General features: G+C 37.1%; 1 protein-coding gene across 6 annotated transcripts in view; it reads left to right on the plus strand.

Annotated features, from left to right (window-relative positions):
• The window catches only part of RAPGEF4 (Rap guanine nucleotide exchange factor 4), a 155,396-nt gene that overhangs the window by 32,473 nt on the left and 102,964 nt on the right, over window positions 1-19,959 (plus strand). Inside the window, exon 1 of one of the 6 annotated variants that reach the window (XM_071562026.1) lies at window positions 4,495-4,535. The exons of 4 other annotated variants lie outside the window; for them this stretch is intronic. The gene's annotated coding sequence lies outside the window, so the exon portion shown is untranslated. Of the gene's footprint in view, window positions 1-4,494; window positions 4,536-11,858; window positions 11,879-19,959 lie in introns of those variants that run through there. One more of the 6 variants, XM_071562027.1, reaches the window with a different exon arrangement.

The following is a 19,959-nucleotide window of genomic DNA, read 5'->3' on the forward strand; positions in this document are numbered from 1 at the left end:
TCTTCCTTCTAGAAGCTGTACATAACTCCAAGCCAGGCTTGTATATTTGTTTGAGGGTGATAAATAATAAGCATTTAAAATTAAACCTGACCATCCTGCATTTAGTACTTAGTAATATAATTTAATTTGCTTCCATTTTAACCTGTGACCATTTTCTGTGTAATTCCTATTTAATTTTGCATCCCACAGCTCTCTTGATGTTTGAAAAGTATCTTTTCTAGCTGCCAATGCAAACCATTTTCCTGAAGTATTAACCAAAACACACAAACAAATTCTGTTCTGTTAATTCCCACAAAACCCTATCCACATTTTCCTGAGTACAGGTTAGTGGAATCAGGAACAATGTAATAGTTTTGTTTTAGCCTAATAAAAATATGCATTACAATATGGTTTTTTTATGACCTAGTCTTTGAGAAACTGAGTCCTTCAAAGAAGTCGTGCTGTTCTGAAAGGAATGACTTATAAAGGAACTTGTTTCAGTAACTTAGGCTTTTATGCTTAATTCTCTCTAGGGATAATGCTGGAGACTCTCAGTACAATTAAGGAAAGATTAAAAGCTTGGTACAGACTTATTTTCTTTTTTCTTTTTTTTCTGCCAATACCCTTCAAGCCTGTATCCTCTCTAGAAGCATGAAACATTTTTCAAATGCCTTTTTTCTTTTTGCCATGATTTTTCAGGCAGTTTTCTGGTATCTGTCTGTTCCACAGATTTATTAATATGGTTTCTTTCTGCATTTGTCAATTTTGTTCCTGCTGTCATTTAATTGAAGCTTTATTGATCTCTGTTTACTAGTTCATGGGGGGGGGGGGGTGTCCTTAGGTCTGTCTGTGACATTTGGATTTTACTAGTTAACCAGGAATCATCAATCAGTTAGGAAATAATTCTTGCACTGTTGAGGGTGGTGAGAATTATGCCATCACAGTATTTCTTAACACATTTGCTCTGCTCTGCAGAACTAAAGGAGTGAAATGTAATAGAAGTGTAGACAATTAAACAGTTATGTCTGAATACACTGATGGAGTAGCAGTCTTGATTACTGTACCCATTTTACATAATGTGTTACCAAAGAAGAGCTATACTTCAGTCTCCGCGTGTAACAGCTGGGGCATTTATCTGTGCTGTTGCTGTGGTATGGTTTAAAGATTATATGTTTGAGATTACAAGAGAAGTTCGCACCAAAACTCTCATCTTTGCAGGTTGTTTCTGTCTGGTGTATTTACACACATCCCCTTATAGAGAGTGTTACTTCCATCTGACCTTGTATACAAAAAGTACTTGGTGTCATTTTATTCTGAGACAGATTTTTCCTATTGTAACAACAGAATGTGTATTTTTCGCCTTTTAACCTTTCTGAAGAACTGCTTGGTATTTGAGTTCAGAAACTGCAGTATGCTATCAATCAGGCCATAAGTATTGATAATACAGTGGATTGTTGTCAACTTTGCACACTAAAATTATATAAAGGAGTGATGATGAGGAAATTATGGAAATGCTTCAAGCCCAGGCAATGGTAGGAATACATATCTTCCTCCCATAAGAATTCTCTAAGACATTGATTTGACATGGGCATCCACTGTTAATCCAAGTATCATTACCAAATGATAGGTGAATTGCCTTTACTGGTATCCAGGTCTTTGCATAAGAATTGAGTTCCTCTGTATTGAGTACAATGTAATGAATGGTTGTGATATTCTGAAGCAGACCATGAGATATATCTTCTCTTCTTATTTAACAAAATAATTCATACTACTAGCGTGAAGCTCCTGCTTTTTAATGTGGAAGTAAACAACTGACAAAAACCCAACCCTTGTGAAGCTATTCTGTTACAAGTAACTTCTGCAGGGAGATGGAGAAATACTTTTTATCTGCCTGCTCCCCTGAGGCAGAACAATGGCAAAGCTCTCCCTCTAGCATAGTATGTATATGAAAAATTATATCAAATATCTAGAAAAAAATAGATTTTTGACTGTAACTATCTATTCTTCCTTGTCCCCAGCTAAAGTAAAGCCTTAATGTGTTTCTTCTGTCTTCACCAATTAACATTCCTGACGATGTTTCCTTTTAAGTACCTTTGCTGCTGAAACTCTTACTTCAGTCTATACATGCATATCTTCATTATCTGATAATGCTGCTGCCACATGTGCAAATGAAATTAATTATTCTAATACTATCAAGAATATAGAAGGAGAAAGCAACTCTTACACTGGAAGTGGTTAAAGTAATAATTACTGCTATCTTTATATTAGATGTGTTCTTTTCAAATGGACCTTTTTGAATGGCTTGCTTTGTGTGAGAAGAATTTGCTAGAAAAGATGCCCTTGTGACTGTCCCTGAAATCAATTTGCTCAGCATGATGAAAATAAGTAGAAACATATATGGAAGTTTTGATACTATAGAAAGAAAATCTCTTGATGTTACTAGTTTTGTTTTCCAACTGTGCTGCATTACTAGTCATGACTGTGCTGCCTTCTTTAGTGGGTCCTTTATCTTGGCATTTTTACTGCCACAGTAACGCTCATCTGTTTACACTAGGCATTACTCACAAAGTGCTGCATAAGAGAAGTGGGGGTAAGATATTCTTATTTTATTAGATCTTCTGCATGGTGAGAACAGCAGCATGGACTAAGTATTTAGAATCTTAAAGCAAGATGGTAGAGTTGCAGAAAGTTCTATTTACTCTTTTAACTGCAAGCTGTCCAATTACACTGATTTCCTTGGAATAACGAACAGCTGAATTTTCTGTGCCTGTGGCAAAACACTCCATGTACTGTGTCTTCTGTCTCTTGCTATGACCAAGACCTGCTGTTTCAGAGAAGACTGTAGAAAAGCCTTCAAACTGCTTATGTATTGTAAAAGTGGGGTGTAACAGTATAGTGTACTGCATAAATAAAATTCTGTCATGCTTCTCTCTCGTCAGTCTTCAAGGGTAGGAGTAGTTCTATCCCTTCTTTTGGAACTAAAATGATGTCTTTATTTAATGAGAGCTTTATTTCCATTTCTCTCATTTATTCTTTCCATCTCCCATCTGAAGAGCTATTGGTCCATATTGTACACTCTCTAAAGTTTTGTCATTGCACATACTAAGTATCCATGCCAAATGGCTTGTGAATGGATGCTGCTTTTGGAGAAATATTCCACAGCCAAGTGCATCACATGTTACTAACAGATTTATTCTGATTTCCCTTCCAGAATTTGTTTGTTTCTTTTGTGTACTGTTTTCATGTCCCTCGGATGATTTCTCTCTGTCCTAAGTATTTATATCCTTCAGTGTTTGCATACTGTGGTCCTATCTATGTTTTATCACAATTAAAAAAAATCACATTACTTCTTAAATCACCTGAAATGCCATTGTGTTTCTTTGTATGAGCTCTCTACAACACAGAATTGTAGGACCTCATCTTTCATGTGTATCTGGAACATACCAAATCTAGTGTATACTATCAGTTTTACCTGCCAGAATTTGGTAATTGTTGACAGAAGAGCATTGTGCCACTATGTTAAGAAAAACTGTCACTAGTGAAGCTTCCATATGTATCTGTACAATGACAGCAGTGGGAGGTGTGCTGTGTGCTCCAGCTGTGTTCAGGGCTATTGATTGCTTCCTAGGCCTTGCCCACTCACTAGCTCTATTCAAATGATGTCTCCACTGAATTTTTCTACATGTATCTTTTTCTCAACATTGCTAATTCCCTAGAGACTTACATATTATATTTATTTTTTGTTAATTTTTTTAATCTTCTCCAGTGTTTTCATGTTATCAAATTGTTTGTTCTCCCTCTGAGATTATAAATTTTAAAAAAATAAGAGCCCAGCCCTTTAGTACTTCTTTAGACACCACCTTTTTATGTGTTGCCATGTTTCATTATCTTTCGCTTGCAGTCATTTAACTAATTGTTAATTTTCATGACAGTGCTTCTACCCAAGGCATTTTCAGTTTTTTAAAATAAGCTATGACTATTAAATACTTTACTGAGATCCAAATATGTGGCAGCTACTGCATTTCTTTCTTCCACTGCTTCAGTGATTCAAAATAAAAACTCCAACAGCCACCCACATAATCACATTTAAAGCCTCCGACTTTGGTTAAATCACTTTTGCTACTGTGCAGATTTGTTTCTGTTAACTGTGAGTGAGGGCTGTGTGATCTAACTGTAGTGATATTTACTGCTCCATTCTTGAAAAATTATTTCCAAGCATTTTTGGGTTTATGTTAATTGTAAGGAACCTTACTTAGTAAGTGGTGCTAGATGCAGCCTGGTCTGAACTAAAGTGGTTAGGTGGAAGAGTAAATTATGCCATCCATATGCATTAGATGAAAAAGAATTAAAAATTACTGCAGTTCTGGTATCGTAAAGGTTTACAGAATCAGTTGGGAAAATTAATTCTCAAATAAAAGAAGGAAAAGTGTATTAGAAAATAAGGTATTGGCAAGAATGTATAATTTCAGTTATTTTTCTCTGTGACTCACGTGTTTTCATTCCTCTCCTAAGCTATTCCTAATTGTCCCAGGACAGAATTCACCTAGCATAAACTGGTATGGCTTGTATTCTGTTATTCTTCAACACATCTACTAACATTTAAATTAAAGAAAATTAAGGGGTTTCTTGGCACTGCCTCACAATGACCTCTTAGCATGATTGTTGTTCTGCAACATTTGCCCCTCTGTCAATATGTACATAATGAAATAAATAAACTGCTAAATTCTGACTGATCTCCTGTCTCAGTGAACACTGTTAGCTACTCTGTATTCTGATAAAGTATTTATTTCTACCTGTTGCAGACGCTTTCTGGTGTTTGTCCCTTTGTGCCCATGTTGCAGGAGTGACCCCAAACTCACCTCCAACTTCACCTTTTTGCTTCATGTCACAATTTTTTTTCCATTCAGAAATTGGCTGGCTAACTGCTTAGTAGCGTCTAATCAAGTTCAGGAAGATAAAGCAGAAGTATAGTAATTATACACTTTATTCTGCAGAAGCTGCAACATTCAAAGCATACGCATTTGATTTCAATGACTACTAGAAATTATTTCCAGTCCCCTTCTGTGCAGAATTTCTGTAAATATTCAAGTGAAAGTATACTAAGCAGAATGAAATTGCTCTTCAGAAGTTTGATAATGTGATGCTCCTCCTTCAGACGTGGCTGAAACAAGTAACTCTTGTTTCTGTGCCCGCTAAACAAACCTGATGCTTGTTGGCATCCTGTTACTCATTTATGTTCTCACAGTGTCTGATTTCCAAAATGCAGTGATATTAAGCAACCATAGCTCATATTCCAATAACATTTGTGTACCAAGTCCATCTCCTCTTTGGGCTCTTGTCTTCTTAGTAGTGCATGATTACTTTTACCTTTTGCAGCACACTTCTTTGAGAAAACTGTATCCCAGTCCTGCTGGTTGACCTTAGAGGGTGGTACTAGGAACCTGAAACTTATAGAAGCTTTTCTGCATAGAAGAGTGAAAAAAATGCACTAAGTATCATGAGTTCTCATAATCAAATCCAGGCATGTTTGAAAGAAGGAAAAATGTGAAAATAATTCTCCACTGAAAAGAAACAGTGCACCTGGAATGTCTAGATTTACTTTTTCCAAACATAGTTTCAGGTGAAGAAAGTTACTATACCTATTAACTCATGGCACTGATCTCTGGATAAGACACCTATCCCACATTCGTTGTATGAAATGTTACCTCTTTGCCTAGGGCAGCTGTCTACATTTTTTTAAAGTATGGTCTAAAACGTGTCTTACAGTGGCCCTTACACACGGGCTTTTTGAAGCTAAACATCTTTTTGTCAGGCTGTATCTGTCCATTGAGCAGATGCACCATTATCAAATGAGGAAGCTACTTCATCTGGCTGGGTTTGAAGGCTATAAAGCAAAGTTTATCTCTCTAGGTTATTAAATATACATTTAATGATAGATGCAGCATGCCAAAGACTCTTTAAGGGAAAGCAAGGCATAAAACACACTATTATGTTGCCATGCAATAAGATAGTTTATAACTGTCATCCTTCGTTTTGTCTTGAACCTGTAGTCTGATATGAAAAGGGACATTTCCCAACACTGACACTAAAATGCAAGCAGACATAGATGATCACTTCCAGAAAAGTTAGAAATTCAACTTAATCCTAACACTGTTGTTCTAAGGAAAAACATGAGGCTGATTGTTAGCTAGTCAGAAGACTAAGATGTAGGCTTGTGCTTCCTGTATATTCAGCTTTTCCCAGGGGTTCTTAGTACAGTGTTGTTTGGCAAGTGAGTTCTGTAGCCCATGGGACAGCATATAATCTCTTCAGTTTTGTTCTTGATCCTTGATGCTTACATAGCCATATTATGGCATCTGCAGTTTGCAGCTAGTAGACTACCTTCATTTGCAGGGATCTCTATATTTCATATCCCAACTCAACTTTAATTTTGAAAAGATGTCCCTTTTTTTCTTGCAGAGAGAGCCTTGAAATGTAAATTGGATAGCTGGGGCTAAAGTGTTCCTACTGATTTATTTTCCCTAAGCATTATTTGTTCTTCTACTCAAACCATGGTCTATACTAAAAATTTTTCTGGCAGGGTTGTGGGGAAAATGTCATAGTGATAGCCTGAGAATATGTGGATTTTGTGTGGTATAGTCAGCCTAGTGAAGGACTGGTATAAGAAATAGTTGCATAAGAGCTTTTGCTGGCTGAAATCCTATTATGCCTAGGATAATTTGCTGACTGAGGTTAAAATGTTGGGCAAGATCTGCATCAACCTTGGGAAACTTGTATATTTTCTTATTTTTTTCATGTCATGATAGGGGAAGAAATGGGTTATCAATTATTAGACAGACTAACAATGCATTCCTGTGTTCCTCCCTGTTGAAAGCCAAAAGGTGTGCCAGCTCTGCTATGTCACTATTGCAATTTCTAGCTGCAAAAAGACGAGTCATATAAACCTGTCTCATGAAATTCATTAGTCTTATTGCAATTTTGATGAAGACTTTTAGTTTTATCCTCTTGCTGTCTCCATATGCAAAGTGAAAATATAGTATGTATTTGTTTTCTGTAAGTGTGTTGATGATTGTTGAGTGGTTGAACAGGCTTTTAATATCCAGAAGTACCATACACAACTCTTATATGGACACACAGGCTCTCATCTGAAGAGATTGCCCTTCACTAGGTTTCTTGGGGCCTAAGCAGTTAGGTGTCCTCTCTGTGATGGGACCCCAGCTGTGGCTTAAAATTTTGTAGGTTGATTTCGGGATTTTTTTGTGAATAGTTTTTGCTGCATTTTAGATGTTGGTATATTATTCTATAATAATCTTGTTGATCATTTAAGCTCCAAAACTCTTCCTGCCTGTCTCCATCTAATATTTGACACTTTGAACAAGTCAGTTACTTGCATAAATAAGTATTCTGATATCTTATCTGTGGTTTTGAGAACCTACATTTTTTACCTGCATGTATGTTTTGGGCTTGAAATTGAAGTGGGCTTGGAATCAATAACAAGTTAGAAATATATTGAAAAGTCTGCTTTGTATAATTTTTTCCCTGATCAATACCCACTTCACAAAACACTGTTTTGTTCATTCCTCCCCATCCCTCTTAGCTATCTTCCCTTTAAGTGAGGTTTTAATGTGTTTTTTCAATACAGGAATCATGTTTAATTAAAAGTTACTTGCGTGGTTTCAATTATAGATGGCAATTTGTTTCACTTTATATTCTCAGTTGCCTTGAGTAGAAATACATGCAATCCATTTGCATGTTTCAAGTATCAGTGTGCTGTTTGCATAGTTGTGTATAAGGCTTAAGGAAACCACTGGGGCATAAGGACAGATGATGCCTTTTAGTGGCAAACACCAAAAGTGATATGATGGCTATGCTTTCTTCTTGCTGGATAGGTATGTGCCACATGAAAGTGGGGGTTTACCTGACCCTTAGTGTGGGGAGATTTTCTCAACCCTTAGTGATTTATTTGTCTGTCAGTGCCCCAGGAAAGCTGAGAGCCTTATGCCTGACCAGTCTGTCAGCATCCTGTAAGGGGACCCTTCACTGTACAGATTCACTGGATTGCAGGGTAATTCTACTGTCCTTTTCAGAGGGGCTAAGCCAAGAGCATGGAGACCCCTCACTGTGTCTTCCCAATGTGTTATCCACTGCCAGCGACTGCTGGTACCTGCAAAGGACTCACTCTAACATTTTATGGAATAACACTTTTTATCAATACAGATTGTGACAGGTTAGTAAGGTTCAAGTGTTGTTGGTAGTGTCTGATTGCAGAAACATGTTTAAAGCAATCTACTATACAATAAAGCAAGCACAAGCTCTAATCCTATATCAGCATTTAATGCCCATAAAGTTTAATTCTTACCCAATAGGCATCCCTATAGGAGGAAGACAGGTTCAGCCTATTGACTGATCCCAGCTGTTTTGGTGGAGTCTTCCTCAATTTCCCCCTTATTCTCAACTTAACTTTTGTACTATCTCTTTAGGTTTATGTGGAGCTTCAGTGACTTTAGTGATAAGTACTTTTATCTCTGATGTAAAGTTCTCTAACTTCACTTTGCATGCTTATTGAGGGTGGTTGTATCTTGGCATCTGAGGAGAGTGATTTCAACATAGTTGTTGGCTCAGCAGCAGAACATCTTCATGTATCTCCCTTGACTGACAGGTACTACATGGTCTTACAAACTACAGAGTGGTACCGTGTTCACCCCCATCTCGAGGGACTTCCATAGAGGGAGGCCATGGCATCTCCACTCCACCCTCTGTTCCAGCCCCTGTAGCAGATGCTTTTCGCTGTATAGGGAATCTTTGTGGATCATGCTGACCACATTCCATCCAGGCAGATGCAGCTGCATTTTACCCTATAATTCTTAGTCTCCTCCAATTTTTAACCCTAGCCATCTTCCCATAATATGAAACCAACTTTTTTGAGAGAACTGGAAAATATGTTATCAAACCAACATATTGTTTCAGTAGATAATTGGGAGTTAAGCAAGTGGACCAGCAGTAATTTTATATTTTTCCTTGACATAAATCAATGCTGATTGGTGTTGATTACCAACTTCATGGCCTAATGTAGTGTAGCAGAGAAAATACATATTTACACATCCCAATTGATTTATGTCAGAATTCCATTGCAGATGAAGCTGTTGTAGTTTTTAGCTGCCGGAGATAAGGTGGTAGGAGGTTTAAATTTTACTGTACCATGAAAACCAGAGCTTGTTTAGTCTACCAAAATAAATGCAATGTTCAGTCCAAGTGGAGCATAGTATATATGGTTATGCTCACCCACGTTTAGAAGAGGTGCACTCAGACAGGGATAGGTTTGGAGAAGGCCTACTATGATAAGGGAGATGGACTGTCTATTTTATATGATAAGACTAAAAGAGCATGTCTTGGTTAGTCTGTTGATGTGAGAGCTGATACAGAATACAGTTGCTGTGTATAAGTGCATAAGACCACCACTCAGGGGATATAAACTGTTAAAGGACAGTGCTGCTCAGGAGCAGGTGGGTACAGGTACAGGTGCAGCTTGAGGGTTTGAGTTGGTTTGGAGTTGATTTTATTTTAAGAGTGATTTTCCATATGTATCTGCAGTAGCAGCTCCAAATGTTGTTTGTATACCAGATGTCAGTATTTTGGCTAAATACCTTTCTCCTAGTACAGCTAAGATGTATATGAAACCATGGGGTCCAAGTTTTGTTTCAGTTCTTAGTGCAAGTGTCCTTGCAACTGATACTGCCTTAGAATTGACAGTACTTCTTACTTTTGTTTGCCACATCCACGTCACACTCCTTTTTGTGGGTGGAAGTCTGTCGGGAAGGTCAGCATCGTTCTATCCTCTCTGGTGTAGTGAATCTCTGTTTTTTGGTATTGTAACATGTTTCTCCTCAGAAGGGGAGGAACACTCCTAACTGGAGCACTGCTAATGGAATAGAGCTATTTCTTTAGGACAGTGTCCTGAGGCATGACAGTTGGGAATTTGAATCTCATTCCTCAGGGAAAACAGCTGAAGGTAGAATTACTCCTCTTTGTGTGAGTCTAGTCCTGAGCAGGATTCAAAGTCAGATGGAAGTGAAGCACCTGCCTCCATATTTCTTGAAATAGAGTCCATCAGTTCTGTATGTTTGGTGGTAGGCACCTATCACACACAGAGACTTCTCAAATTCAAAACAAAAATGCTTACTCGGCATTTACAAGTTACTGTCTCAGGTCCAGGAGGGTGTGAGGTTGAAGGTGTGTCAACTCCTCAGTGTTTCCATTCAGCCAGGTGCTGTCAGCTCAGTGTCGGGGACAGTTTGGAACTCTTTTTTCTTCAGTCATCACACAAAAAGAGGAGAAAAGCTGGGGAGCCTTGAAGTAGTCACGTACAGTCCAACACCTGGATCTAAAACTGCCTCTGTGACAATTCTGTGCTAATGAGCATGCTTAGGTCTTCGTTACATTCTGTCCCTAAGGTTGTGTGCCGCTGTGGCAGGTATAAAAATACGTATGTGTAAAATCCAGAAAGCACTTTGAAATGATGTTGCCACAGTAGACTTTCACATTAGAGCCAAAATAGTCCATCTTTGTTTTAGTGTTTGCTGTAAAGTAATGAGTTCATTCAATTTTGTTCTTACTTTCCTGGTTTCCTGGCTAAGGTAAGACACTATATAATACCGAATGCTGATCATAGATACAGAATAGGTCTTTATGAACAGCTGAAATTTTTCTGATGTTAAAATATTGGTAATGTTTAAGCAGCACATATTTCATGTTGAATATTCAGGTATCTGTACTTAAAAACAGAGACAAATACTTCTGTGATCAGAAGGAGGAACAGCTAGGAACAGCAGTGATGTGAGTCATTTTGACAGTGAGCAAACATGTCAGAATGTTAACATTTTCAAGACTAGATGGTCTAAGACATCCATTTTTTCCTAAATATTTTTTGAAGTCCTAATGAAAATTTAAACAGCTGTGTCTCATGGTGTCTTGAATTGAAAAGATCATGAATTAACAGATGCATTTTACTGCTAAAATACTACTTGTTTACTGGAAAGTCAAAATACTAACAACAAGATTCAGTCAGATTTTTTTGTAGTATTTTTAATAGCCAAATTCAACAATCCAATATATAAAAATATATAATCCATATATAAAAATATATCAATCATAAGGCAAAAGAGAGAAATCCTAATGAACACATACACTGTAAGGTGCTGAAATAACTTTTAACCAAAACATTTTATATATGAAGTACCTTTAACATATAAGATACTTGACTTGCCTTTTTTTCAAAAACCCTGTTTGCATTAATTAATTTCACATTCTCCACTTTTTTGGGATAAACTAGAATTTCACTGTGTGTAGCAAAATACCTTTGTGTTATGAAGTGAAAATCCCCTGGTTTTGGCTGAAATGCTGGTGTATTACAGCCCTTTCTTGCCTGGGGCCATCTGCACAGGAGAATATTCCTTTAACAGAATACATCACCGAAAGACTAAAGCAGGTTTACTGGAACCATTCTTCTATATCTCTGACTGCTGTTCTTGCCAAAAGTGTTTAAGAAAACGCTCAGTGGATAAAACATTCTATTTGTGTGAGATTACCTGCTTTGCAATGGTTTCAGAAATAAAAAAAAATGTACTACATTCACTGGCTCTTTAATTCGGATTGCCAATGGTAATGCAGAGTCTACTGCTAAAGAAAGGTAGGATGCAGAAGCAGAAACATTAGTGCTAATCTGCTGCAGAAGGACTAGATAAATCAGCACAGCTCTTGTACATCACTGAGAGAGAAGCTGATTGCAACTTGACCATGTGCCTAAATGGACACATCAGCAACAAGAACGGAGCATGGATAAAAAAACTAAAATGTATCCTTAGGGCTACTTGCTGTGCAGGACCTATAATAACACATCAATGTAAGTTTAAGATTTCTGGTTTTGTTTTGTTTCCTTCTGCTGTAATTATTGTTGTTTACAAGAATGTATTTTTATTTTATTTTGCATGGATTTAGGGGAAATATAATGGAGCAAAGTGTAATACTAAGCAGATAATACTTCAGTACTGTTTATGTCTCTGAATAGTAATGGGCTTTATTACAGTGTTTCTCAACATAGTTTTTTCTTTGAAGATGTTTTTAATATTTAATCCTAACAGTCATATTTCAGGAATTGAGTAAGGTTTTGGGTGAGATGATAGTTAGATCTCTCTTTCTCATTTTTGTCATCTTATGTTTCAAAATAATTTGAAAGACAGAATGCCAGAAAAATATATGTATATTAATTCTACTGTGACAATTTTTGCAGTTTTAAATTCTTTCTGTTAAGAAAAATGCTCATAAAGAGTGATTTCTCTGGACCTTTTTATTTCCGAATTTAGTACAGATAAATTTTTTAAAATTTATGCAATTGTTTCATTTAATGTCTCTTAAGCATCTGCAAAAAGGGAAGGGCAGGGATAAGATGAAAACTGAATAAGCATTGATTGCTGGTCTGAAAATTAAATTTTAGAAGTTTTTGCAGTAAATTGGATTTCAGTTCATTTTTACTAAATTAGATTATCATATTTAAATTGAGGCTACTATACAGCAAACAAATGTGTGAAACTGTCCTGGGTAGCACACATTTCCTGCTGTATCCGACTATAAAGATGTTGTTGATTGTAACTTCCCAGGAATACTCTAATTGTAGAATTCAGAGCAGCATGTTTAAATAATACATGGGAAAATAAATAGGAAAGATGGAATTTTACTGTTCAGCTGTTAAGGTAATGCTTTGTTTAAAGAAAAAAATTATATAGTAGAAGCTACTGATGTGAAATCTCAGGCTGTCTCTCATGGCTTTAGGGAAAAAGGCAGGGAAACCCAAGACATCTTGCTGTGCAGTCTGAAAGTGAGGGAAATTTGGAAGCATTTGTAAAAACCCACCAATATTGCTATATTTATTTACTTATTTCTAGGGAAAGATAGGGGCTTTAAACAAACAAATCTGTGAAATGCAAAAGAGGCAGTGTGAAAGGTGCCTCAGTGATAGCAGCTTGATAAAATAGGTGTAAAGATACAGAAGAACATGCATTTATTTTACAGGGTTGTAACTATGGCCAAATATAGTAACAGGAGGCTGAGAAGCACAAGTAGCCTGCATGTGTGTGCCTGCAAATGGTTTACTTTTGTGACAGTTGAAAAATATAGGGGTAGTTTTGTGGCTTTGTCCCTAAATTATTTAGAGCATGGACCAATTTCAGGTCTTGTGACTCAAGTATTTTGTGTAGGTCTTAGCTGAAACAAAAGTTAGTTTGTCTATTAAAAGTTGCAACTTTCCTAGAAGAATGATGGATAGAAATGGAGAAGAGAGAAGGTAAGGCTTTATGGCAAAAAGGGTGCTCATTCTTCCCAAAAGAATAAATGAATAACCTGGCCAACTGGCTGATGAAACATGGGCCAAGTAGAGAGTTTATTTTTGTACAAATGCTGCATATGGATGATCACAGAGGCCCTCAGTGGTACTTAACCCCTGAAGCTGAGATCCCATTGGGAACTCGCAGCTTTACCTATAGCAGTACTAAATAATAAACACGAAAAGAGAGCAAAGCTGTACAGCAACAGGGAGCAAAGAGGACTGGTGATTTCTTTATCCTTGTTATGTCTGTTCTAATGTACCCATTGTGGTCTTAAGTTGTAAACTTAAACATGGCAAAGATTCCTATATTTTATTTCTGTTAAATATTCTCCTTTCACTTGTAATGGGATAATATAATCAGTCTGGCTTCTCTTAATGGAGTTTGTCTTCTGTTGGTAAAATAAAGACATCCTTTTTATTCTGTGATCCATGTTCACTGAAGTAGCAGGAGATTATTCTGGTTTACAAAGAAAATGAAGCTAGTACACAGTTTTCCTTGTCTTGTAATTGGACACAATGTGTAAAGATTCCTACTAAGGCTACTTGGAGCAGTTATAAGTACTATATCTGCTAAGATAGTCTACAGTCATTTGATGTTGTGATCTTAAAAGAAATACTTAATTCTGTTTGTTTCTGTGAACTTTCATAATGCAGTCACACACTAGATATTAATTAGAATGCATATGACAAAACTGGTTACTACTTTTTAGTTGAAGAGACAAAAGTCTGTTGTGGGCTGATTATGGTCTTGGATGCACTTTTGATTTGTTAAAACAATGCACATCCTCTTCCTCCAGAGTGAAAGTCCATGTTTATCTGTCTGTTGTGCTGAGTGTTTCACTATTACCTATAATGCTCTTTCACTAGACTCCAACCTAGTCTTCATTTGCGTCTTCAGTTTTAGTCAAAAAATTGATGCTAATTAATTTCTTGTACTTTAGAGAGAAGTGTGCTAATGGACACTAATACCTGCACTTTTAGAGCTGCAGGGGGCTCTCTGATGCCAATTGCAGTATATTGAATTTGCTTCTACCTGTAATATTCAGGAAAACAACATACAAAATATTGTTGTTACATTTGAGTTCAATGGAAAAGCTCCTGTTAACCAAAGTTGCCAAGGCAGGGCCTGAACCCTAAACAGCACGAGCCCTGTGGTGGCATCTCATACAAACAAAAGGCTGCCCTGAGAAACACACCTGAATATAATCATAGGGGTTCAAAATGTGTTGATTTAATATAATTTGTTCTCTTCTGTCTACAAAACATCTTCCACTTGTAGCTGAAAGTCTGACCTCTGTTGTTGCTTTTGGTAGCAAAAGAAAATTGTATTGCCCCAAGAAGAGGCCCTTCAAGTTCCAAGATACCAGAAAGAGTGAACTGCTGTATTGCTGCAATGAGTATTTTGTATTCCCATCCCAAAGCTTACAAAATCTGCTGTCTAGGAGAAGAAATGACATGGCTTTCTGTTCTGCTCCTCCTTGTCCTTTCTGGGTTTAGTCTCTTCTGATAAAAGGAGACACAATTTTGCAAGTGTCCCACAGGACCTAAGAACTGTAGATCTTTATAGTATGCGTGGAAACCTTCCATCTTGCTTTATGCACACAGGCCTAAGAGCTCATTGATTTCTTCCTCCAGTTCAATAATCACTAATCCATCCACTGAATTGTGTCTGGAATACTCACAACTAACTCTGAGCATAAAAGGTTAGGTCACAAGCTGCTGTGTATAAAGTAGCCATGGATCAGTCAGGTACTTTTACATTATCAGTTACCACCAGAAGTACACCTAGAAAATTGTGATAAACAACTTCACCCTTGGACAGCATTGCACATACTGTGAAGAGAATACATGTTTTAACAGTCTCAACAAAGTGAACTCTCATCCAAATACTGTTGTCTTCAAGGGAAACAGTAAATCTCTGTAAGGAGCAAGAAAAATTTATATGTAAAGTGACTCTGAAAGAAACAGTGACCATTATGGCTTATATGAAAAACAAACTATTTATACCTTGATTGGGTCCTCTGACCAAATTTCAGACCTGTGTTGAAAACCATTGAAAAATTGTAAGCTATTATGGAAGAAGGTCATACTTGGAAAGAAATATTTTTGGTATCTCTCCTTCTAGCTTTCAGACAGGCTTCCCAACCTTGCTAAATACTGACTCTGAAGTGGGTTAATTTCAGAACATAGTGAACTGCATGCTATCAGACCCTGCTGGGGCACACACAACAGTGATCTCACACAGGTAGCTCCTAAGGACAACCACTCATCTGATCTTTCAGTCTTGCTTAAGGGACACTTATAATAATGAAGGTATTTTCAAACAGGGAATCATGCAGACTGATGGCTAAAACTCTGCTATTCAGTGAAAATCATAGACTCCTAATTAGGGTGACAATCTTTTGTGAAGTTTTGTGATGCTTTTAATGGTTTTGGTTACCTCTGTGATTATCCTGGAAAATAAATAGTTACATATTGGATAACCATATGGATGATGTGTTAGTGTATTTAAAGAGGATTGCTCAGATGGCTCAGAGCCCATAGTGTCACTGCCAGGATTTTTATGCACTAAAAATCTAAACAAATACAAAATTAAGGGAACAATCACTGAAAGGAAAAATGAGCAATAAAATGTAGAATTCACCTCTTTAACATCAGTGACAGAGATTAAGGCCATGGGAGAAGTATAGTGTGACTTCTCATACTACACATGGGCTGTGTCCCAGTTAGCTTTCCAATTTGGTCTGGGGAAGTAGTTATGAGTGGTTGCTCTCTATTTCCAGTCACAGTATTAGACTGCTAGTGTTCTTTTTAAAAGTCCAGGTTTCTACCTCTGTTTTGCTTTTCCTCATTGACTCCAGTTAAACTTCTCAGCAGAGGTGGTGGAGACTCAGGTTGCATTTTTCACTACAAACCAAACAACCCCCAGTTTTCAGCTTACCAGTGTGGAATAACAACTTTTTGTGATAACAAGGCCATTGAATAACCTGGAATTATTTTCCTTGGACAGATGATGAGTGGTGGGAGGAAAGAAGGAGACAGAAAGAAAGGTATGAGAAATAATGAAAAAAAGAATTCTTGAGGGGCTGAGTAATTCCTTCAGGGAAATGTTTCTCGTAGTATTTGTTCAGTGCTTGAATGCTGCTTCTGCAATATATACATATATTTTCAGTCTGTTTGAATGAAAAAGGACCCTGTAATCCAAGTCCACTCATCGAACTGTAGATGTAACCTCACTGAGGGAAAGGAACAGTTTGAAACACTGACTCTTTCATATTTTAGTTGGGATTTATTATGATCTGTAAAGCACATAATTCTCATAACAGGAAAACTTCAGCTGTTTTAAACCCTGGCAATTTTTCATTTGAGAAATACCCAGGCAGCAACCCTTCTCTCAGATGAGACAGAGTGGGCTGTTTTATATCAGAAACTGCATTTCCTACTTTGCTTCCTCTGCCAGAAATTCTCTTGCCAGAAACTCTGTCATTTCAGTTTTTATCTGTTTTTGAGGGGAAATTAGTTAACCATTCCAGTAGCATCACCATCACTACAACAAAAAATCTGCAGATAGTGAAAGGCTTTGGAAAACTGGTAATTGCACACAAATACATAATTTTCCCCAGGCTATGATAAGCTATGATAAGCAGTGTTGCCAACTCCATTTTACAGTGGAGAGGACTGTGGTACAGATCTATTCCTTTAATATTAAAGTAGTTTGTGGACAATTCTGAAATGACAGGGTGTCAAATATGTCTGGTTTATGTTTGTTTCTACTTTTGCTGTATTCATACTTAATTAACTATTACATCCAGTACCGGTACTGGATTCCAGTACTGGATCTCTGTCTTTGAAGGAATGTGCAAACACAAGTTAGATTTTTCATGACCTTTAAAAAATTAAATGTAGTAAAGAAAATTTTCATTGTTTGTCTACAAGAATCAAAACTTTGTCATCTTCAATTAGGTTACATGCACAGACCACATAGGCTTCGGGGAGAAACTCTTGCCTTTATTTGCCAGAGAATTTGAGCAGAAGTGTTAACCAAGGAAGCAAGCTGGAAGCTTAAACACACATGAGGCATACTATTTTTTATACCATGTGAGGACAGTGTTGCTGATTGCTACTTTATTGGTGGGCTGTATGTTAGTAGTGAGTATTTGAATATAATGCAGAGCTGAGCTTGCTGAGAGTTGGTTGGTAGTGCTCAGAAGTCAGACAGACCTCTGTTTTATTTGTTGCTGGTCATGTCAAGAATTACTTCTGTGGTGCATGGCAACATTCCAGATTGCATCTCAGTCAAATGGATTAATCTTCAGAGCAATACTTTTCTAGAGAAGAGAATATCCAGGGTCCATATTGGAAGGGTGCTTTGCAGTGCTCACCTGAGAACAGTCAATTCCTTATGCACGTGTAACTGCTCAGTCTGTAATGTATTTGCTGTTTGTGCCAAGAGGCAGTCAATGAATGTTTGCAAAGGGAGTTTTTGGAGTGAGGAATAAAAAAGCATAACTGAGAAGAGACTGTGCCAGGGAATAAAGTAACATATGATGTATCACCTCTTTTTTTTCTTCCTAATTAAGATTTGGGTATGTTAATAACTTCATAGAAATGGTGGCTAAAATGGTTATTATCTTGTTTTACATGCATTATAACCAATGTTGAAAGTGCCTAGCACCTATCCAAAAGGTTCAGTGACGTCTATAGAGCAGTAGTGATAGCAGTGGGAGTGGTGTGAGGTGTTACAAAACAAGACAGTGGAGCAGGGGTGAAGCACAGTCTTTTTGAAGGAGCTGGAGCATTGGAAGACTAACAGAAAGCTGTTAATGCAGTATAATGCACTTCAAATATAGAGAGAGCAAGTGATCAAAAATACAAGCCCACTTGCATTTTTTATTATCTGAGAACATTTGTTCCCACTGAACTTAGTCGTGAAGGCACTGATACTGCTTTTCACTCCAATATGCTCTCCCTAATTGACCGTATTTTTAGTAATATATGTACATAATGTCTTCCAAATAATCTAAGCACAAAAATTCTGTGCAGAAAGAATTTTATTTAAAAAACGGATGTTAATGTTCCAAAGAAGACTAGAGTATCTCCTGGGATTACTGAGTAGATAGGAGGAGTTTATTGCTTCAGGCATAGCCTGGGGCCATTAATTTCAGCTAGTCATTAATTCTCTAGTAATGCCCTATGCTGATGCCACTGTTTCTGTTGCGGCATAGAAACAGAAAGCTGACTGACCTATGGACTTTGATAGGTTATGTTATTCCTGTAGTGACTACTTATATTTCTAAATGCTCATCACTGTAGCATTGAATAGAGTTTCAGTTGCAAGCTTCATATCTTTCTACAGAGCTAATATTTTGTTTGTTACTCACAGGAAGCCTTTAAATAACTCTTGAAAACATTATGGCCTATATGAGGTATGCTCTGTGTATTGAGTCCCGGGAAAGCAAAACTGATATAAATACTCTTTAAAGATAATCAGCATACATATTTTCATATCTAGAGAAAATGAAAATTGAACATGTAGTTCTTTTATTCTGTGGTTGCCATATAAGTGCAGTCTAAGTTCTAAAGACCAAAAAACTAAGCATTTAGGGGTTTGGTTACTTTTAAAAAGAAAAAAAGTCCTGAAATTTTAATGAATTTATTTCAATACCTGAGAAATGCTAATAAAGGACAGAAAAGTTACAAACCATTTACAAGCAACTGCCGCCATATGCCCTTTACATGCATGCACATGTACTCAGCACCATACAATGAAAGCATTGCTGGACTGATCTTAAAGTGCAGGAGGAAAAAGTTCAAGAGCAAGAGACAGCCCCCCAGCTCCCAGCTTAGCAGGTCATGTGGACACACATGACTCTAAGCAGCACAGAGTTTAGGTAGCAAACAGCAGCTGTGAGAATTTCCAGATTGGTAGACTTGCATTTCTGTTTAAATTATCCTAAAATGTTTTTGCTCAAGAAGAAAGTTATTCTTCTGACCTTTACATAGAGTCCTTCTTCGTCAGGAATTCCAAAGCATTTTACAGATGCAGAGATTTAGCACTGACATGCACATGTCAGAGGGAAAAATAACAGACTGACTGCACCATGGTTGTGCAGAACTCTGGCAATGCAGAACTGTGACTACTGATGGGCTTCACTTCTACATTCCCTGAAAGACTGGACAGAAGTACTGCATAGCAACTCAGGACGGGAAGTGTGGGATACTGTTCTCAGCTGAAAACATAGGTGAGTTAACACTAGCCTGTATGAGAACAATGGTAAATTGCTTTAAAAAGAGAAGAAACAGCAGATGAACTCTATAATTGGCACTTGTGGTGAAGACATAGTTTCTGAAATGTGAAATTCCAGCACTACATTGATTATAAGAAACAGGGTATGAGGTTGTTTGAGAGTGACTTAGGATAAATAACCACATCCTAAGGTGCATTTGTACTCATTGTTTACCCAGCTGGATCTTGTTTACTTTATGAATTCAAAACTCATCACAGGAGTGTTGGGACATATTAAAAGAAAAAGAGAAGGCTTAAGATAGAGTGCTTTTTGGTATACTAAAATGTCCGAACTTTATAGAATATATTCATAGGA

Source organism: Pithys albifrons, chromosome 8 (genome assembly GCF_047495875.1).
Source record: "Pithys albifrons albifrons isolate INPA30051 chromosome 8, PitAlb_v1, whole genome shotgun sequence".
In the NCBI taxonomy this organism is placed as follows: domain Eukaryota; kingdom Metazoa; phylum Chordata; class Aves; order Passeriformes; family Thamnophilidae; genus Pithys; species Pithys albifrons.